Source organism: Pagrus major, chromosome 1, assembly GCF_040436345.1.
Source record: "Pagrus major chromosome 1, Pma_NU_1.0".
NCBI lineage: Eukaryota > Metazoa > Chordata > Actinopteri > Spariformes > Sparidae > Pagrus > Pagrus major.
The window spans coordinates 23,498,635-23,522,817 of NC_133215.1; positions in this window are offsets into that span (position 1 = coordinate 23,498,635).

Genomic DNA, 24,183 nt, shown 5'->3' on the forward strand with positions numbered 1-24,183 from the left:
CCTCTGAGACGGGGTCCACATCCCATTTGTGAATAAGTCAAGAGTGATTTGTTTTTCAGTTGAAGTAGCATAAGTAAGTGAACGTATGTAAATGGCTTATGTGATGTCATATACGAAAGTATGACTAACTACTTTATTTTGCCTAATCCTAATTAAGTAGATTTTTGTATAAACCTTGCCAAACCACAACTGTTTGACAACGTGAATAACATTCAAAGCATGCTTTATTTTGAAAGTGTAACCGTCAATGTGTTTAAGTGTTTTTATCACATATGTCTTGCTCCATATCTCACCTATACACCAGTATGAGGCCCAACAATGGTGAAGAGAATAATTTAAAATACTGATGACTCATCCTGCACTCAGGGGCATTCATTTTGCGACCAGTAAATGCTCTTTATTTTATGACGCTGCCATCAACGTATAAAAAGAAGAACATCGCCAACAACACAACTTTATAACTTGTACAAAAACCCACCCTTATAGCTTAATTCAGTGATTTGGGTGAAACTGAGTCATGTTTTATGGATTAAATATTTCCTGGTTTTCCCTCTGCTCTGCTTCTTGAGAAACTCTGGTCAGATAGCTTTACTTGTTACTAATGCAACCGGAAAACAAACTGATAACCAGCATCTTCTCAATGAACACCTCCAGACTGGGGCTGTACGAAGCCTCCGAGAATGACAATGGATACCGTTTCCTGCAGACAGATTCCCTGTAGCTTTGTTGCTAAAGTAAGTGCTATACTGCTGCTAAATGTAGTTAGCTGCCTTTAGATTGGTAAGCCCTCCTTGCTAACTCAGCCCCGGGTTGCCAGGTTCCAAACCTGCCTAGAAAACCACCTAGTTACTGTATTCCCTTCGTCAAATAGGCTCCGTCTGGTCCGACCGTGTTCACTGGGCGCTGCCAGTCCGGGAGAGTCGACATCAGCAATGCGGTGGTTAGGGGTTTGGCACTGGCATAATGTGCATTCCGCGCTGTTAGCTGCTCCCGTTTTTAATGAGAAACACGTAACTGTGCTGGACCAACTTGCATTCTCTTTTGTCCCCATTTCATGGGGACTATAAGGCCACTGACCAAGGTGTTGAATTTGACCAGTTGAAAGTGAGAAGGTGTTCTTTTTAAAACGTCTCTTTAAATGGGTAATGGGGGATTAAAGGCTAACATTTTTTTTGTTCATATGAAGCATTTTATCAGTCATTCACTGCTCGCACTTTAAGCACTTTTATACTTTAGAAAAGTTTCTATGAAATATCAAGGAAGCAGACACTTGCAAAATCAAGTGTGGGCTTTTCAACTGTAGTTACACAGTGAAATGTGAAATTGAGCGAAATAGAAAATAAAAAGTACTTAACGGCAAAGCCATCTGAGCAGCGCCTGTTGTCGCTGAAACCTTTGTAAAAGGCAAACAAGTGGACCTTGAGCTGAGATGATGATTGCTTTAACACAAATGAGACTTTTAAACCAATTAATAGTTGAAAAACAAAGCATTGGTTAGGATAGATACTCCAACTCCAGATAGAGATCATGGAAAAAAGAGAGTGAAGGGTAGCAGCAAGACCATAATAAAGCATTTTAGAGAGAGCGACTCAATGAAAGAAGTGGGGAATCAATGAGGAAAATTTGATGTGGAAGAGAATGGGGGAGAGAGATAAAGAGCCAGGGATGAAGTAGCTATTCATGGGATAAGTGTAATGGAGACAGCACTGAAGTGATGACCAACATCTATGAGTCTTAATAGTAACGCTGGGTGTGTTTGTGTGTGTGTGTGTGTCACCCAATATAAATGTGTTTATTGTGCCTGTTCATTCCAGATAAGTATGCGCACCCAGAAGTGCAATATTACAATATCTATCCATGTGACAGTCACTTATATATGAATCAGAGGTGTTTATGTGTGTGTGCTGTGTGCTGCCTCTCTTACCCTCTATTTTGCATGGACAGACACACACGTACACACACTGACACCTACAGTGCAGCTCTCATGTCGTGATGAATATTATTACCTGCTGCATTTGTTTCCTCTCATCATCCTCTCCCCTGTAGTCAACCTTGTATCATGCCTGATATACAGGCTTCACACACACACACGCATCAATATGAAATACTGCAGTCCTCCTTCTGCTGACGACGCACCGTTAGGAACTTTCCTCCTTTTTATTTTGCCCTCCCTCATACCTTGTTACTCTTTTGGTCCGTCTTCCTCTCTTCCTGCTAAGTTTAATGCATTTTCACACACCGTGAGGTTCAAAAGTGCAAGCGATTCATAATACATTTTTATTACCTTGCTTATAAGAATTGTATTAATTTACAGGTGCAAGAACTGCAAGAAAAGAGGGAAATTTAAGGGCGGAGAGAAGAGCAGAAATGAAGAATTTAAGAAATGCCTGACATCGAGCAAAATAGAGCTGCCCATCAACAGCCTTTTCAAAATGGGCTGATCATTAATTAAAGAAATAACTCTTACATTTCAGAAATTACAAATTAGGAAATAAGGCTCGTGGCATTCAAGTGCCATTAACTGAGTCCAATATTTTGTGGAAATTTTCATATAAATTACAAAGCAATCTGCATAATATATGACCTGAATAAATTCTTTCTCCTATCAAGGATAAAGTCAGTGATTTTACTTTGAATGTTCTTTGGTCCTTGATCAATTCATTTCATATGCATTACATTTTCTCTGTCAAGTATTCATCAAATTGATACCAATTTTGAAAACCTCTCAAGCAGTTAGGGCTCTGAAATGATATTGGCCTTGCATTCATTTTTCAAAAGTTTTTAAATCTACACTGAAATAATGGTTGAAAGGTTTCTGTGACACGCGGTCAGGTTGGGGACCAAAAGATTATCAACGAAGTTTAAGAAAGAGGGTTTAAGGCGAATTAAGTCTCAATCGGCCCTCATCCCCCTCAAGTCTGTAAGTGTTCTGTCATGTCATTCATGCAGTTATCTAATTAAGAAACTTCCTTTTAGAAGCACTCAATCATTATGGCCCAAAGGACTTGACAAAGTTCTTCTGATAAACACACACACACACACTCCCGTCAAGCTATGACGCTGTATGTACCCCTCCAACATCATTCGTGGAGGTGCCCCTCTAGATAAGTAGTAGAAAGAGCCAGACAAGTCCACGTTAGGAGGTAATAGGAGTGGTTGGGTGGGTCAAAGAAATGATGTCTACCGAAGATACTGGAGTTCGAGTCCTGTATGGACAGTCAGAGTTGACTTGTTAACTTTTATTAAGTAAGTAACTTAAACCCAAACCATGACCTTTTATTTTGGGTGCCTAAACCTTTAATCAAAAATCAAACCGTGACTGTTTCACATGTTAAAGGTGTAATATGTAAGCATTTTAGTTTAAAACATGCAAAAAATGGCAAGAACTATCAGCAGTGTGAATAAATGAATAACTTACAGTGTTGATGTTATTTCAAAGACATCTATGTGTTGTGTTGTAGATATATATGTTCTACTACTTTGTACCTCAAGAGAGTATAGTCCAATAGTTTAGATTTTGGCCTCTGGAGGTTTGGTGCTGACTCATGCCCAACCTCCCTTTACTCCTCTCCTGCTTTATGCCTCTCCCTTCCTCACCTGAACCTGAACCTCACCTGTCATGTCTTTGTCATCACTGGAGTCAGAAGTCTGGTTGGAGCGCCTGAAAACCACCTCTGTACTGTACCCGTGGCCTACTCCTGACAGCCCAAAGCTCATATGCTAGTGTTGGAAACAACACCAACACGCTCCCAGTGCGCTGAGCATGTGGAGCACTGACTAACACTAACTGCAAGGCTAACTGAAGTAATTGCTAACAGTAGCAACAGCGGTTGCATTTTTTTTCTTGACATGCTCCCCTTTTTTGTCTGAAATCAGCAGGCCAATTCTTACCCTATTTTGAAAGTCTAACTGGACGTTGCATATTTTTAATTGCTAACTTGACCACATATCCATGCATATGGCGAAAGTAGAGTGTCATAGTTTGAAGCTGAGGAGGCATGGACAAAAGCTGCCATATTTGACAATTTTGTTGAAATACAGTATATTTGACTGTTAGTAGGTGTTAGTGCATATGGCTTCCAATAGCACAATTATACTATCATACTTAAAATTATACTATAATTTTTGGTAAAATTAGTCAGTGGCAGATCCAATAGACAATTAAAAATAATAATTTGAATAAACAAACTCTCTGGCAAGACACAACCTGCTCATACAGAGTAATGTTTATAATGTTTATAAATAATTACTTTATTGAGGATAGCAGATTTGTTTTTTAGTGATTTAGTATTTTTATTATTATTTTTTTACTTTCTTGTTGTTATTGTTGTTTTATTGTTTTGTAAGGTGACCTTGAGTGCCATGAAAGGCGCCTCCAAATAAAATGTATTATTATTATTATTATTATTAATGTTGAATTATGAGTCACTCAAATTTTCTACATAAAAACCAGGATTATTTCAATACTCTGAATGTAGCAGGATTGCCAGTGAAAACCAAGAAAATATCTTCAGAGCCACTATTTCAAGATATGGCGATTCAGAGTGGAACTTTGACTGAGTCAAATAAATATGACCGGTGGACAGAAGAAAGGAGGTGTTAACCCCTGATGAGGTCTCTCCAAGCTCTCAAAGGGTCGGTAGGTAGTCACAGTGCTGCACGAGTTCATGGCACCTCTTAAATTCATCCTGTGAGCCTGAGATCATTTTCTTTACAACCAGGCTCTTCTAAAGTGAATATAGGTGTGGATCCTGCAGTGGCTGTCAAGTAGTGGATTGTGCTTTGGTGTTTGCAGGTGATTCTTTAAATCCATTCTGCCACTTCAAAACCCGGAAGAGATGCACAGCTGCTATGGTATGCTTCTTGTTTTCAACCAAGCATCCTTATAGGTGAAGGAGAAATCATTTTCAACAATGTCACGTTTCATTATACTGTAGCTATCATTTCTTTCTCTTTCTCTCTCTCTCTCTCTCTCTCTCTCTCTCTCTGTCTCTGTCTCTCATCTTCTATGCCGTTCTGGCTCGGAGAAGGGTGATAAGCATCTTCCTCAGGAGGAAGCCCTGCCAAGACACCTCTGTCTTCCCATCTAATTTCGATGAAAGGCCTTTTCAAGGTCCTCAAATCCGTAATGAATGTGCCGATCTCCTCCTCTTTCCTGTTCATCACATTACTGGTTTGAGTTGCTTGTTTTGCTAATTAAAACAGTTAGAGAGTGACAATAATTGCAATCAGTGCCTGGTATATCAATCTATAGTGGCTGATAATCTAATAAGTAATTGTAATCTCACAACAGGTCATTATAATCCAGTAAGGGGCTGATTATAATAGCTGATTGTGACGGTTTTAATTGCAACATAGATGATGCATGGTAACAAAGATAGAATAGATCATAATTTTAACCCTAATAAAAAAGATTATTGTAATTTAGGAGGAGGCAATTACAATCTGAGACAACCGCAGCAAATGAGTTGTATCAGTGCACCATTGTCATGTTGTTGTTTGTGAATATTCACCATGAATATTCACCACTAGGTAGGTTTGTCTAAAAGGTAATCTGAAAAGATCACGTATATCTAGAAAGAATGGTTAAAAGACATACTCTTACAGCTTTTGTCCACAGAGGTCGCTAGAATCAATGAAATGAAAGTTTCTTATAGCTGCTTTAAGCAGCACTTTAATTTATTTGTCTGTGGTCTTTTTCTTTGCACTCAGTGTTTGATGGGCCAAAATGTTAGGATTCCTGACTGGGTGGCCTTGTCTGTTCAATACAAGAAATTCTAAACATAGTTCCCTTGAGCAGTTTATCCACCGTTCTAAGCCAGTGCAGAAAGTATTTTAATCCAGACATTACCTTTACAAAAGTACTTTCCAATTGGCACCAACAAAACGAGGATTAAACCATTTAAAACAACTTTGAATACCTGAATGAGGACTTCAACTCAATTTTCTCTTTTTGTCTGCAGTAAGCGGCCATGGTATGAGTGCAGTAATACACTCAGAAGTGTTCTCAGAAAATAATGCACTCAAAAGAGGGCCTTCCCCTCAGCCATGTCTGCTTTTTCTCATATATCCTCATATAACCTTATGTGTGTGAAATCGGGTTTTATGAAATGCTTCACCAGGAAATGCATCAAATATGACTGATTCCTTCTTCATCCATTTTCATGATTTTCTCATGAAACTCATTTGCCTGAGGATCAGGTTGGGTGATAGGCAGGAAATATCAGGACTCTGAATCCACTGATGAAAGATTCTTTTGTTCTGCAAATTCAGTTCTTCAATTTCTCACATTGATTAGCAATGATTTAAATATCTTGGTTTCTGTAACCAGGATATAATGTTTGTATGTGAAAACAAATGCACATATACTCCAAACACCTGTTCATAAGGAGGGATCATAATTGTGGATGCAAAATGTTTAAAATGTATACTGTTAGCCGACTGCTTCTGGTTGTGAAATTCCAAACTTTATCGAGGTGATCCCCTGACACATTAGCACTCACTGAGGCTAATTTGACGCTTCCTTGAGACCAACACACTGTACTGTTATTCTCAGTCTGTCCCTTTCTTTCTCTCAACCACACACTGCTCACTCCTATCCGTTTTCTCACAATCATTATAACGAGTCGAACGCATGGGGGCCAATTCATCTACGACAACAAAAACACCAGGACCAAATAATGACATGCATGACAGTTGCTCACTTACCAACCCAACTCAATTTCTCACCAATTACTCTTCTTCTCCTTTCTTCACTCCTTCTCATCCTCACACTCCCTCTCTCTGTCCACAGGTAGAGTGTGATTAATGGGACATTATTTGAAGAGATGGAACATTTCTGAGATGGGATGTTTATTATGTCGGTTGCCGCCCTATTTTTTTTTTTTTTTTACAATTCCATTCATTATTCTCACATACGGTGCTTTCACATGCAAAATATTTACATACTGTATATTAGATTATTATAGTAGACCATACATTTATTGGATTTAACATTATGCTCTGTCAATGGTGACATGTTGTACCCTTATGTCATGTTTTCTGCACTCCTTTAGTGTTAAGAGGTACTTACAAGTCTTACATTCTTTAATCCATTCATTAGTTCATCATTACATCAAATGATTAATAGCTTGAACAGCATTATCCATTTTTTCTCGGTAATGAAGACGGTAATTGAGAAGACACGGCCAATGCACAAAGCCATAGGATTACAATAAAAAGAAAACAGTGTTTTCAACCATTACTGAATATTTAAATCCAGCCATTTTGCTTTTTTTTATACTAAATATTTAAAAGTAATGTTGTATTTTTGGTCTAGAAGCATCTAGTAGTTACAATAAAACAAAGATTAAAAGTCCAAAAGATTACTTCAAATTTGTCAAACAAATATATATTTTCTTATTTTCTTTCTCTTCTCTCTTTACTTCACAGATTTATCTTTTGCCCCTTTGAAAGGGGTCTGACCCCAAAGTTGGGAACCACTGGACTTATCTACCTCACAGTATTCAAAGAAGTACCTGCATCTAGCTAGCCCACTAGCTGTAGAAGTAACATATATTTTATGTTTAACTCTAGAGAGTAATAAAATAATGTTGAGTCAAACCAAAAGTAAGTGACATGCATGACATCACCATTCATTCTTCTCGGGTTAACCTTTACTGACATCCTTTACAGTCACACATAGGTGAGGGCAGGCTAGTGTTGCCTTTATCATCTCCATGCTCACATCATACGGTATCTTTAATGCACATTTTGTGATCACACTCCTTTAACAGGTAGTGTATGCCCACTCCCTGACCTAGATGAGCTGATAATATGAATGACCTTATGGTAAATACCTGAACCTCAACAGTTGGCACATGTTTGATTAGATGTGATCTACATACTGTAACTTTTCAGTGCCCAGCGTAATTGAGCAAGTGTTGCTCAATTAGTTGCTTTTTAGTTTTCTAATAAAAAGTGCCTCATTAACACAGAGAAATTATGTTTTTCCACTCTGTAATCTAGATGGATTATAGCTCAAACAATGCTGAAGTGACATTTACCAAACATCAAATTTACTGTAGGACAACTTTAATTTGTAACAGAGGAGTGTTGTGTTAATAACTGTGTTAGCTAGCTTATTTAGAATAAAGGTGATCACACAATGGAAATGTAACAGTTAAGGCCCATTGCCTCTGCTTATTATTCAAGGTAAACGTGTCTGTATGCATACAAAATGCAGCTTTGCACTTGTGTAGCATATTTAATTTGGCAAATGGGGTGTTTTACCTTGAGAGGATACGAATGCCATTATTCAAATGTTTGCATAAGGCCAATGAGAACTAATTTGTCATTCAATAAATCAATAAGTCTCGTGTATTATTGTATCATCAATAAATATCGCCTCCTCATACCCAAGACCTAACTTCCATTAGATTCCTATATAGAAAGTGAAACATTTCCTAGAAGACTGACAGCATCCCTCACTGCAGTACATTTAAGTCAATTTCCAGTGTCTCCAGCGCTTCCCACAAAATATCTGCAGCATGGTGCAAAATAAAGAGTCTTGTCATTGCTGTTCTCCCCCCTTCAAAGAAAGAAACTTTCAGTTTATTTGCTTTTTGACAGCTCAGTGTGATCACATTGAATGAGAAGAGCTATTGCTTTTTTCACACACAGTTTTTCAAAATTGAAAACTGAGAAACAAACACTTCAGTGACTGAATAAAACAATGGTTAGTTAAACTCATCCGTGGTCTCTTGGAAGAGTAGGCCTGTGAGCTAAACGAGTTCTCAATAAAATCAAATTAAGCCAGATTCAGGAAGGACTCCATGCAAGTTCACTATAAGTGTAATTTTCTTAAAGAATCCAAATAAGACATCAGTAATTAAGTCTTATTGAGCATTAAAAAGAGATCAGAATGTTTAAAGAAAACATTACACAGCTGGATATGTCAGAATAGGCTCTGCAACCCTAAGGATATCAGAGAGTAGTATAGAGAATGGAAAGCAGCTGACATGTATTATATGAGAAATACATCATGCTAAAGCAAGAGATGCCTCAAGTGATCATGATCATGATTAATAAGAAACCACAAAGAGAGGAATCTGTGATCTGGAGACACATTAGGATGATCAGTAACAGCAGCAGCAGCTGCAGCAGTGACATGAAGGATCAGATGGGTGAAAGATTAAAAAGAACACATCGCTGACATGTTTTCAATATAATTAGTGGCAGTGAGAGTCATCTGATAGCGCTCAGCTGATGGGCTGCAAGGGCTCAGTATAGTATGTTATTTATGATGAATGAAAAATACCTACGTGATGCATGGGGAGGTCACGTGTGTACGTGTGTGTGTGTGTGTGCATTGCCGCTAGAGTCTGTTGTATATATTAATCAGAGATATGTAAGTCGATTTCCTCTTTAGCAGCACATGCATCAACAGTGGAGGACCCCACACAAACACATACTCACACACACACACAGGTTTGCTCAGCTATTCTTGTTAGGACTTTACACTGACTACCAGTCTAATTACATGCCTGCATTATAGGCTAATCCAAACCCTTACCCTCACCTTCACTATAACCAAATTATGCCTAACCCTAACCCTAATCTCAACCTATTAGCAATCCTTAGCCCTAACTTTAAGCAGGACTTGAGAAAAGACGTTTTGTTGCATTCTTCTTTGGTCCCCATAAACATTACTGGTCCTGACAAGGACGGTGTACCTGAAAAGGTCACCTTTAGGTAACAAAAATGCATACACACACACACACACACACACACACACACACACACACACACATGTCAGGGAGATTGCTACATATTTGAATCAAAGTGAAGTTTTACATCCTGACGAGTAATGAATCAAAGCTGGAAATGATGTTTACGTATTTGTATGTGTGTGTGCCTCTGTACCTGTGAATGTTTGTGTCTGTGTTCTTATGCGAGTACGTAGCAGTATTTAGCCTCCCCCCAAATTCTGCGCAGGAAACTTTTCGTAGCAGCAGTTACTGTGCCCAAAGGGCAGCCAAAGATTCATCAAAGCCCAGTGGACTCACTGGTTATGCAGAACTAGCATGAAGAGGCAGCTGCAGAGATCAAACTGGAGAGAGAGAGAGAGAGAGATCCAAAGTCAGTGATAGATCTACCTGAATCAATGAGAGAGATGAAATGAAACGTTTCATCTCTGTTGAAAGAAAAAAAGAGAGAAAGAGAGGGAATGAACTTGTGGGATTCTATCCTGAACACCCACCAAGTCCAGATAGTGTTGCTGGATTCCGGGCAGGACGAGTGGTTCTGTCTACCTGTTTGCATCATGCCACGGTGTCCCGCCTGGCTACACTACATTATTTCTTCAGCATGTTGCTTTGTGTGTGTGTGTGTGTGTGGGCGGAGGGCGAGCCATATGCCAGGCCATATGGGTCTGCAGGGGTTCTGCTCTGTCTGCCTGGGGGAAAGTAAACATGTCTGAAACACACACAAACACGCGGGTGAACACAGAGCCAAGATGCCACTGTTGATGACACCATTTGACAAATCCTCTCGAGAGGCAGGGAGGGGAGAAAAGGCCAGAGTCAGAGTCTATTGTCTTGCAATTACAAGTATACCTTACTACAGATGCTACAGATATTAGGACACAGTAAACATAATCATCGCATTGTACACAGTTAGCAACAGCAGGGTTAAAATGTACCATTTAGGAAATGCCAGAAAAGCATGTATTATTACAGAATTATCAAGGGCAGAATAATAAGTTGTGTCCTTCAGTCAGTTTTATCAACAAGCTGAGATGTAACCAAGCAAAACACAGCCCCCTTCTAATTTCTGATGAAGAGCTATTCATAAATGATTGTGGGTCTCTTATTGGAATCAGAACAAACAATAAATGAAATATCACAATATTGTGGCAAATGTGGTAAACTGTTGCCTATTAGCTTTTATTTGGAGTAGTGTTTTGTGGCAACTCAAGAAAAAAAATTGCAATATTCACCCTTTTTTTAAGCCGTTTTGATCTCCACCCCTGCAAAATACTTCAGCCTGTTCACGGTCAGTCACTTACTTTGTCGGTATGCTGTTTAGTGCAGGTGGCATAGAGTACATTTATGAGATCTTTTTGGCTTAAGGGTCCAATTTGTAAGATAGTTGATTATTGAGTCTCATTCCCATCTCATCAAATACTGACATTTTGGGTTGGTGGCCATCCTGACCGACCAAAGCAATGCGCCATTATCTGATGACCTGGGAATGAGACTGAATAACCAACTATCATACAAATTGGACCTTTAAAACTGCTGCCAACAGTTTCTTGATTGAGAGCAGTGACCATGAATCCAAACAGTAAAACTGCTGGCACTAAAACAAAATCAACGAGCTGAAAGACAGTAAAATTCTGTAGAGCTGAGAGGAACTACAGTGTCATGTGACAACTCTTTTTGTGTTCAACATGACACGACACGTTATCATTTGATCCATTGTTTATATTGTTTATATAATATCAGTTGTTGTAACTTCAGTGCTTTTTCACCCAATCTGTGACTTATAGAAATACATGCCACACTACCTGCAGAGTTGCACACACCATACTCCCTTCTGGCTATGAATGCAACAGGAAAGCCTCAGATACACTTTGTCACAATCCTACATTCACTCTTCACTCCTTTGCCTACAGTAGTCTTGTTTTTTTCTGCTGAGTGAAGATGAATTTCTGCAAGACTCCTGGCTGCCTACCACATTTCTGTCAGGGCACGACAAGCTGCAGAATACTTCATGGCTGTTTTATAACCAATGTTGCGGTGGTCTGCCAGCTGACATCTGTTGCTTGGCACGATTTGTGCCAGCTTCCTTTTGCCTCTTTCATCAGCAGGCCGTTTCCAGTCTTTTGGCTCATCAGTGTCCGTTGGGGGGTGAATGATTCTTAGAAGATTCACGCAGCTCTTGTGACACTCCAACCTACTCGAACAATTTACAATAACTTGATGTCACACCTCCCATCTGTGGCCATCATCTGGCAGTGCTGAAAGAGGGTGGATGCTGGCTGACACATGTGGGTTCCCGGGTTGAAGGTTGGTATCTTTAAACACTAGGCCACCCTGCCCAGCCTTTAATGAGGCCTAAAATATGCCCATCATTATCCAAATGGCTCTATCATTCATACTCAATGGGCAATTTGTTCAAATGTAGCATCTGAAATGGAGTGCAGGTAATTTCTCTCCAATTTTCCTCTAAATTCTCAGTCACCATGGGCAGTGCATCCTCTTAATTGAAGTTTAGCTGAGCAAATGTCAGGTCTTTCACCCCCTTCTAATCACTCTGCTGATATGCTTCAATATACCAATCCTTGTTTTTTTATCCTGGCTTGGGGAGAAAATGAATGACTCTGTGATCCTGCAAATACTGCCAGGGCCTAAGGTTATATCTCAACATGAAATAAATGGCAACCCAAGAAATAACACTCTTAACCAATGAGAGCATTCCATTCCAAAGACCATGTGACAGTGTAATATTGGTTTGGAGAGTGAAGTGCCACAATATGGTGATTGATCACAATGGATATGTGGCGTGGTTTCATGTTTGTGGTGTGTTGGTTTGTGTATGAATGCATAGACACATTTTCACATTTGCATGGTTTCACAATAAATCCATCGTCATTTGATGTACGACTTTAAATAGAGGCTCTCGGCTTTAGCTCAGGGACTTCTTGTAGCTGTCAAAGCATATGTATGAGGGAGTGCACTCCCAGATGTTCATGTGTTTGCCTGTGTGCATAACAGCAAGTGTGGCTGTGTGTCTGCGTGTCTATGCATTGAATGTGTAGTTATTTATCCAGTGTGTCAGGCCGACAGATCGTTATTTATCAATTATAAAGGAAAATTTGTTTAACAGAGCTTTTAGCAGAATCAATATAATATGGTCGGGAAAAATGTGTATGCGTGAATCATGTGCGTCAGTGTGCAGTGTTTTCTTGTACTGATTGTATTCAAAAATCTGGGAAAATCCACTGAGACCCATTGGTTTATTGACTATCGTTTTCAAGAGTTTGGCAGTTAGGTGAGGGTGAAGCTCAGGAGGATATCATGAGTGGATCTGACTGAGACCCTGAGGACACACTGTGGTAGAGACTTAAGGTAGACTTCTGTTCAAGACTTGTTTGTGAAACCAATAGAGTCACCCCCTGCTGGCCATTAGAAAGAAGGCAGGTTAAAGGCACTTCCACACTGGCTTCACTTTTCAGGCCGTAAAGCTCAGTTAATATTTTACAGTCAATGACTTTAACACACTCACTATCCTTTTCTCTCCCCAGGCAGGTCACATCCCATAACCTCATAATTCCTCTTCACATATCACCAACCAGACACCTCTCTACCTCGGTTTGCATGCCTGCTACATCCCCCATGTGTTCATTCTGCTTTAGGGTTACTTTAATCAAACCCACATTCACATCACCATTGACAACAATATCACATACCTATTTTTTCTCTCTGGCAGCTCTGCTGGTGTTTCAGAGTACCTTTGATTTGACCCTCAAGCTAAGTTCGCACTTCAAGATTTTAGCCCTGATCTTCCATTCGTTGATGGTTTTTGGAGATCGCTGACAAAAAGCCCAAGTTTAGAGGCAGATTGGCATGTGCTTCAGTGAACGACGATAGGTATGTGTGAACTGTTTGAACAGGAGCTTGGGGACAGCTCTCTGACGTATTGCCAATGCAACATAACAATTGACTAGCTAGTCATCAATTGTTGTTTAGCACTGGAACCCAATTGCCTGGATACATTTCTGCCAACCATGCATACGTTGAAACTATGCTATGCGTGGGTTGTGGGTGGGAGCTAAAACATGCTAGGATTAAGGTAGAGCAGAGGTTTAGGGAGTTTATCAACAAGAGCGAACACATAATAATTTGATCAATTATTTATTGTAACATTTTCGGTTCGGCTTTAATATTAGTTCAAATACATTTACAGCTACATCTCAAAATACAACAAAAAGGCAGAGGACAGTGTCAGGTGAGCACTGTGCTTTAGGGGCCAGATCCCATTTCAACCTGCTGAGGGACTTCAACATTGATTCCAAGTTAAACATGAAAAGCACTGGTGCCTTTCAGAGTACGTTGCATCACACTGTTTGCTCTTCAGTCTTACAGTTTGAGTGATGATGTCTGAACATCGAGATGCAGGCAGATCAGCGGTGCACTGTAAAGTAGAATCTTTGACCGTATGTTGCAGCGTTTTAAACCACAAGAAGACAGAAATACCTAAAAATGAGATGAGATTTTGTGGCCGTTTCATACATGTGCTTGCACAGAAATGCTCCAGTCATGCGTGATAACATTTCACATACTCACACACACAAACACACTCACAGTTGATATTACAATCAAGGGATTCCAGGCTATCAAATGATGACAAATCCTTCTGAAGGAAAGGCAATCCTGCTCATTGTCTGCCTCAAACGCCATGCCGTGAATGGATTGCTCAGGGCTGGTTGGTAGCTGTTACCTGGGGTGATGGTAAGCCATGCAGATCATTTTTGCAGTATTATCTTGAGTACTTGGATGTTATAGCTCCTGATTTAATAGACTTTTAAGGATCGGGATGAATGAGGTGCTGAGAGTGAGCGTGTGCAAGAGAGAAAGGCCGTCTAAGGTGAACAGAAAATATTTTATGCATGTGTTCATCCGCCTTGCCCTTCTTTTCTCTCACAGTCAGCCCTCTTTACCCCTCAGGGTTACAGCTGGGGATAAGGCGTGTCCGTTGTTCCCTCAGGGTGACAGACTCTCTGCCTTGGCTATGTTTCCTGCAGTCATTAGCACTAATCACATTAACAACAGTGTTATTTAAAGACCTACACTCAGTCACACAGGACAGTTAGGGCTTCCTTGGTGCCTTTATCCCAGACATTTTGATCATGTAAAATGGATAAATGGTTTTCCTCTATGTCACAGTAGATACAAACAGCTGCGGAGATCAAATGTGTCTTAAATTGTGCAGCTACATGTTCGTCTTCTAGATATTCATCCTAGTTTCATTGGGGCCCAGTGTAGACACTTTTCATCAGCATGGTTCTATGTGTTTCATCTAACTTATTTTTTGACAGTCTGAATGTAGCCCATGGAACTGGTTTACTGGTGCTGTTGTTCAATCGGGGGTAAATTAATTACAAGCCATATGAATGATCATTGTGCTTTTTGCTGTTAACATGTTTACTGCAATGACACTAGGGGGCAATATGGAGCAGTTATAGCATTGATATATTAATGACAACAATAACAAATGGGTCAGATATAATTCATATAATCCATATTGAAATAACTGAAAAATGTTTGATAGCAAACATGCATTAATAATTTATGACATGTTATTATTGTGTGTATGAATTCATGATCTGTGCTGTTTACAGCTGTTTAAATTTACACTGCACAATACCATTATAATTATTTGTAGATGTTTCTCAGCTCTCTCAAACTCTTTCTCTCAACTCTTTGTGAATTATTTTCTTTACCTCTTCAGGCCTTTAACAGAGTATTAAAATGCTGATAGAAAATAGAGAAAATACAAGGGAGAACCAGGGAATAAAATATCAATTATTTTCATAACCCGTAGACATATGGAACCAAATATGATGGGTCACAAGTAGATATTGCTTCTTTTTAAGGGATCACACACCAACAAAGTTGAGAGTCCTCTGCTGTAACATAATAACATATTATACATGACATCTCACAGTCAAACTAAACAACTTGTTTATGCTCTTTACTAACAACTGTTAGAGACAGACACATTTCTCAGAAACACTGTGATTTCAGCACTCCCTGATAGAAAACAAGACCTCCACCATTACCCACTTCATATGTTGGTGCAGTCCAAACTTGACCTCAAAACCTCATCATTAGCGCACCTACAGAGAGCACACTTACCAGTCAACATCAGAGGAAAGGCAGCGGAACAAGCAGAAGCTTTGAAGTGCTTTGGCACCACACAACACTACAACCTCACTTTTAACCGTCATATTTCAGAAATTCATGAATATAATAACTCCATAAACTTTTCTTGGAGTTGGTCATAATGATCTTGGAAACAATATTGAATGCATTCTTTGTTAAAAATTTACAGAATATCAGAACAAAATATTAGCTCAGCAACTTAATACTGGTACCCGTGTGGGCCTTTAAAAACTCAATCTCTCCCCACAGAGAACAGTGTGTTACCTCAACTTTATGAATATTTGTCAGGACTGTGGAATCAACTAGAAATATATTTTATAAAATGGACAGAACGCCCTACTTCTTGGGTTTTTCAACAATAGATAGCACATTGTTTTTAAGCAGCCTCCATCTTAATGCTCTGCAACTGAAGCTAAATTATTTTCTTCATCGTGAATCGGCCCTGTCCTCTTGGTCTGACCCTTAGCATGACGCAAAGAGAGCAAACTCATACAGCGACTGATTTACTGGAACGCTCAGGCAGAGGCAGAGATGGAGACAGAAACGGCACAGTCAGGGAGCTTTTACAGCTCATTACAGGAGTCCTGGAGTTTCTTATGTAACTCCCTGTCCATGTCTCTGTTCCTCTGTTTATTTGTATCTTGTTTGGAAGACAGACAGAAACATAGAGAAACAAAAAGTGAAATATCTGCTTCCAAAAGTACTGATAACAACAATGAATCATCCAGCCAATTAGGCTTGATATTTTTTCCCAAATGCTTTATTTATTCCATAACTTTTTTTTTTCTTACCAACATTGTTTTGCCTTTGATTTGCCTGTTTACCCTTTGAAACTCCATGAAAAGGAAAACGAAAAAAAAAATGTATTTGTTCGTAGCTCATTGCTGTGACTGTGCCTCGCAGAGAGTGGCTTAAAATCAATGCAATCCTGTTAAGTCCCTCACCATGAAGCTTTGGAGGGAAAAAGGCTGTTCTTCTCTGTGGGTTTCTACATTCTCTCAGACATACATCTCTCTTATTCCCTTATGCTGTGTGAAAGCTCAGTCTTTTTATTTTTCTTGATGAATTAAAAGGTTATGTAGTGCTCAGGGAGTGAAGTGGTGCTGGGTACAATTTATGACCCCAGGACCAATGTGACGCCCACTCCTTGCTGATGTTAGGATTGCTCAGCTGGGGTCCTTTCACTCCTGAAAAGTTTATTTTTATTGTAGACTTAAGGTCTTCAACTCACAGCTGTGTTATACCATATAATCTCCTCTTCCTTCTACCTACTGTGCACTTTCCTCACCTGCCTCTATAGCCTCATTACACTGAGAAACTTCTTGCTGATAAACTAATGGGAGTGAAAACAAACAGAGGAAATGAGTAAAACAAATTCTCCATCACTTTGCATTTAATCGAAGATGTGCATACCATTTAACCAGCAGATTTAAAGAACAACCACCTCATTTAGCATGTCTTTAGACGACATCCATTAGGATGGCCTGAATAAACTCCACTGATAAATGAGAGCTTTATAAACATTCAGTTATGCTTGGCTGAGGTCATTAAGCTTAAAAGGCCATTAGTCGAGCACCCCTGAGTGCACTGGCCAGGCTTCAACGCGATACACATCAGTTAGTGTGAAGTTTGAGTCACTTACTCTTCGCAAAAAGTAAACGGGGAAGTTCATAAAAGCACTTGGCATCATGTTAAGGTTACACTTATAATTATACTAATTATTATAAAGCATTGTTTTTCATCTATAGAATCACTCACTAATCAGATTGGTGATTGCAGTGCTCTTTTTTGAGCTGGCCAATTATTCTGATTGACAAATATAAAGGAGATTTACAAGAGCCAGGTTGTTAGAGATTAAATCGATGTGTCAGGTTTCTCAAATATTAAATATACAGTTTTTCCTGTATGTTTTGATTAGAAATAAAACATAGACTCAGAGTAGGAGTAGGAAACAAGAAACAGGTTGGTTACAAATAATGTTAACTCTGCCAAAAGCCTGTGCCAACAAAGACAAGAGTTTATCACCTGAAGCATCACCGTCCAATAAAACATGCAGATTGAAAACAGACTCAAACGCCAGAAGTTAAATCTCCTAGCAACAAACTGTTTTTTCTCTCAGCAGAAGTAAACACATCACACCTGCTGCTGCTTTTTCATTATCGTGTTTTAATGAGGAATTGTCAAGTCAGAGGTACCTTCTTGTTCTATAAGCTGAAAATTGGACTGTTTGAGAGCACACATGCTGGAGACATACATACTGTGGTGGAGGGTATTTGAGTATGTTTACTTAAGTACAAATTCAAGGTACTTGTTCCATTTCACATAAAAAGTTTACTTGTCTGACAGCTGAAATTTTTTATTACTTTTCAGATTATAATTTCCATACCTTTCCTGTCCAGTGAAAATCACGTTTCTCCAAAGTTGATGATTTTGAATGAGATTTTTTCTTATAAACTGAAGAATAAAGTGAAAATCCTCTTACTTCCTAAACTAAATAAATTATTTAAATGCATGACATGGACCATTATTCTGTAGATCAGTGCTTTTTCTTTTGATATGTTCAATAAATCTTTACACAACAGCAAAATGGTGTCAGATAATTGATTTATGAGTCTCATTCCCAACTTGTCTACTACTGACGCTTTCAGATGGTGGCTGAACTGACTTGCAATCCCAAAGTATATTTGACATGTTGAGAAACCAAAAGCGTCAGTCTTACTATCTTACTAACAGGAGCTATATTAAGGCTTTGAATGCAGGTATTTTACTTGCAGTGGAGTATTTTCAAAGTGTGGTATTGATACTTTTACCTCTTAAGAGCCTGAAAGGAACAGTGCATACCCCAGTGAGCACCAAAAAGGATTTCAATATTGATTTCTAGGTAAAAAGTGGGTGATATTTGATCTGAATGTCTGTTACCCAAAATGTGATAACAACACCACACATTTGTGTAATAATTTAGATCATTTGTTCAAGTCTGGATTTTGAAAAAGAGACAATAATAATTATTGTGAAGTCATTTTGCACTGGTAAATGATTTGTGGTCCACATCAAGATGTGATTTCAACATATTTATAGTTTTAAAAGATGTCATAAATATGTAACTATATAGGCTGTGAGCTGCAAACAAGAAGCTAACAAGACATCAAAATGGGAGCAGTTTGATACATTAATGTAAAATAAAACATTGTGCTTACTGCTATCAAGCACAGGCACAACTACTTAGCTGTGGCTTAGCGGGGAGCGCGCCCGTCCCCCAGTCAGAAGGTTGGTGGTTCAGGTTTGCTTGACCCCTACAGTGAAACATTGTTCAGAATGGGTTATTACAGGATTCTCAAAGAGACATTTTTATCCTCTACAATGTGCAAATAAGAGCCTATTGTGATATTGGCGCCTTACTAAGAAACCACATCCACACAAGCCAGTAAATCCTGTTGAAATATGGTGTAAATGTGAAGGTTTTATTAAAGTGTCAAATAGTCTGTGACCTTCTCACTTCTTCTTGTTTAAATGTCTTTTCAATGAGAAAATGTACACTCCGACACAATGCGTTTCAGATATGCATTTGTAATTAGCATAACAATTGTATCAGGCTGGTTTAGAATAGCTGCCTCAGAATCACTGCCTGATTGAATTGACAAATCAGTTTTGTTACAGAGCGAGAGTCTGTGTGGTGGCACTTGTCTGAATCACTGCTAATGGCGTTAGCTGTAAACACAAGGTAAGTGCAGTTGGAGGCTTAATTTCAGGTCAGGGTGCTGTAGCATACTGTGAAGTGAATGAAGAATTGTACTGGACTGGAACTAAAGCATGTATTGCTGCTTGCTTTCACTTTGCCTTGTGTAAGCTAATACTTGTTTATAATAATTTCAGTGTACTTCAGTGACAGTGGCACACTCCAGTTTTGTCATGCATATAAACTACGTGCAAGTCAATCGTTGAAGACAGCTTGTCAGGGTATTTTGCATGCTTAGTGTTTTACTTTGATGATATCTTGTATAACCTTAGAGATGCGTTTTTGTTATTGACAAAGGATCCAATGACTATGTAGTAGTGAAAGGGATTGTTTATAGTGACAAACTCACAGAGCATTATCAACTGACTCTCCAGTTTCCCTCAACGCTACAGAAGTTTTCCTTTTTCATTTTTAAAAACTCATTCTTTGGTTTTCAGCCCAACATTCATTATTGTGGTTGAGCCTCACTGTTCTCATCAATTTCATTTTGAGCTGCTGCAGGCTGCTATTTTTGGTTATAAAAAAAAGGTCTGATAAACTCACTGCACGTTACATGTACCTGCCTAGCATCACATGGTAGACAGACAGAGTTAGCGACTACAGTGAACACAGTAGAGCATGTAACAGCTAAAGAACCACATATTTCCCTCAAAAGGTGGTGGAGACCAAAGCAGAGTTCAAATCAGCAGTTGCCTTTACACAACACTGACATTATAAACAGCTTAACTAGTATGAATCTGTAACAAACTTTATGCTGTATTATTATTATTTTGCTCACACGTTCTATGAAGGCTACACCTATAGTGCATGGGTTAGGGGACATTCAAAGTGAATTATAATGCATTCGTTATGCTTTATTACTACTAAAGATTGACAGATGGGCTCTTAGTACATTTTGACCACCTATATACTCACCTCAACAAGCAACTGTAGGAAGGACTCGTAATGTGTGCATGCAGTGTCATAAGTTACCATTGTAAGTGTTAAAGGTGCACTACGTAGTTTTGGAGAAGACATTCTGATCAGAAGAGAAAGATCTCCACGGAATGATTTTCGTGCCTAAACAAACTGTCTTCGATTTCACAACCGAATAAACTGAATAAACAACGTGACCTTAAAAGATAACACAAGTTCATACTGTTTTAGCTTTGTAGCTAGAAAGGTAGCAGGGTCTGGCAAATATAAACAAACAGTGTTTTGTGGACCATATTTTCCTCTCAGAATAGCTTGTTTATTCAGTTATGGAAAAAATAAATATTTCTGAGTTTTTATTATTACCTCATTGATATTGTAAATATGACATGAGTCATGTCTGAGTTTGAATTTCTTTTCCAAACCACATAATGCCCCTTTAAGTAAATTGAAGTGAAATGTATCTTTATGCAATTAAAAGAATGTTCTGCCATAATTTTTTATGCTTAAAATAAATGGATAATAATCGGGGAAAAGAAAGGAAACACTGTCATTAAGTCTCAGGTATCAATAACCATGTGGCTGATACACACCTGACACCTAGACAACTTTTCTAATTTGTCTTTTCAACCCTTTAGCAATACTGATACCACCGCTCTGCATCAACAACATTTGTTCTGCTGAAAACATTTATTGCTGCCACTGTCAAATTAAAAGCTTGCCCTGGAGAACTTTTGACTTTGAGGTGTAATCTACTTTCACCTGTAGGGACAGCACTCACACACTATTTTATACAGCGTAAAAAACACCATGAGTGTGTGATCTCAGACAAAAGGATAATAAGTCAAGATGACACCTATCAGCTGGCCGGAGGCAATTACACCTCAATAAAAGTGTTCATATGTTACTGTGTGCGTCTTTGCGAGAGTGTGTCTGTGTGTGTGATTACCCTGACAATGTCATGCGTGATTATGGTAATAAGCAAATTACAGGATAAGATCAAGATTATTATTCCACACACAGCTGTTGAGGAAAACGACAGGAACACACACAAACGCACACACACACACTCGGGTATATCAACGCAGACCCAATGAAGGGGTAAGAGGATGTGAGAGCAATATATCAATGCAAATGCCAATGTCCATCTCCTAATGTCCCCATGAATATGAGGCAGTGGGTTGGAACCATCCATACACAGATTATAAATCAGTGCTTAACGAGCCTAAACGAGCCTTAACGATCCTATAAGCCCTTGATTAGAGGTTGATTATCAGGACGGCGGGCTAAAGCAAATGGCTGTTTACCACTGGCCTTTGGCTGTTTGTTTGAAACAGAGGTAGGACGCGCCTGTGTGTGTGTGTGTGTGTGTGTGTTGAGAAGAGAGTCAAGTGAATCTTCGTGTGTTTTTTGTTTTGTGTTTGTGTGTGTGTGGGTCTCCGCCTGTGCATGTGAGCGACTGTGTGTGTGTGCTTGCTTGTGGGCCTTCAGGGATGAGGTGCAGACTTTGGGTGAAAATGTGTTTCCAATCCACCAGGCTTTGAGCAGGAAACAAAAGGGGAATTGCAGTCACCCGTGAAACAAAACAGACATTTTCTCTCCCTCGCTCTCTGTTTCTCCACCTCGCTGCTATTTGCTAAAGACAGTGATCCATTGCCTTGTCTGAGATTAGGGAGCACAAGTTAAATAAATGGTAATGGCAATCGCAGACAAACCAACAAATGCTTAATTAGTCAGTCACTTAGACAGAGTATTACTGTAATTTTTTAAAATTTTTATTTCATTTAGATGAATCTTTTGGATGCCTTTTCCACTGCCAGCTACGCTAGTTTAAAAATTCACGGAGCAGTTACTGTTCTTCAGATGGGCTTCCAATTTGTCTGTTTTGATATTCTTGATATGGTAATTAACATGACTTTGGTGTTTGAAATTGATAAATAACTGTCAGAGTGGCGTAATTTAGGGTAATTTTCTAGTTGCAGTTAAAAATGTTCAGGGTTTTGTGTCCCATTAAAATTAAACATTTCTCATTCACATGCATAATAAATATCAAGGAAAGCTCTTTTACAAGACTAATGCTGCCTTTCAGTCAAAGTGGAGAGTGATAATTTTCCAAAATTGTCCAACTTCCGATCTCTAAGCGTTCTGGGTCCACGACCTGGGCAGGATAGGCATTCTAGGCACATGCCACGAGGGGAGCTCAGACATAGTTGAAAGGAACTGCTTAATAATGTTGAACATACTTTACATGCACATTCAACATTGAAATAAAAAATCTTAAAGAATCTCAGGTCTTTTCTTATATGACTTTAACAATTATCTAAAATACATACCTAACTTAATGAGTATAATAATAATAATTGCGTGTCACTTTAAAATTTTGTTCGTTTACCAAATCAAATCATCAAAATGTGCGTATCAAAAAAAGTCTGCCTATAGTAATCTGTCCATTTTGACACAGCCCTGTGTATGACACCAAACATCAACAACATGGCTGACTGTGACAAACAGTTGTTTCTTTGGCAAGTGTACACACAATTGAACCCCCTGTAAAGCAGCCATCTTGCATACATAAACGAAACAGAGGAGAAAAAAATGATGCCTGAGGGAAAACAGGCACTTTTATACTTGGAAGCAAATCAAAGTATTCCATTCATTACTAATACAAATAGTCTACTAGTCGAAACAATACATCCTCCCTCCCTGTAGGTGCTGCCATTGTTGTGTGACAACTGCTTCTTCTGGAAGTGAGGGTAGAAGGATTTCCCCGGAGCTTTACTTAAGCATGCTAATATTTGCTTATAAGCCATAAACACAAACTTCATCTGAGGTCATCCAGTAGTGGTGGGGACATCTTACTCAAAACCACAAATATCTGCTTCTACATATATCAGCTGTTTTTGAGAGGAAGACTGGGTTATCACATATACCGTGCTTTTGGTAAAACTGCTGCCAATTCTCATGCATTGACGGTGACACTCACACAATTGACACTTTGCATATGCTCTCACACCACACGTTCGTTTTCTCATACACAAATTCATAACTGATAACGGCATGTGAAGAGGACACTCACAGCAGCACTGTGCAGCATGTTGTTCAGACCATCAGGAGGAAAGTGAGAAATATACACAAGTGTTTTATATTGTAATTTATGCTCCTCTGCCGGCAACTCAGCGCCCCTTCCTCTCTTCTTACAAGCAGGAGTGACAGTTAGTTACTATGGTTACAACTCTGTTTCTCTATCGCTCTGAAACTCTCTCACGATTCCCAATAATAGGCTTCAATGTAAGTATAATGCAAAATCAAGAATATGAGATAAGAATTAGACTTTATTGATCCTGCAGAGGGGAAATTCAATTATCAAAGCAGTTCAATAGTCAGTAGCAGAGGGAAGAAAGTGATCGATGGATAAAAAAGAAGAAAGATTAAAAAAAAGACAATAAAATAGAAAAGATTTTTAGATGATTAAAAAGGAACTCTTAAAACCATTTTCTCTAAAAAAATATATATGCTAGGCTTTCTGGTCACACAGCTCAAGGTCTGAAAAGCAGGCCTTTTCCAGCTAGAGTCCAAAGCACACCGTTTGTTTGGCTCTAAGCTAAA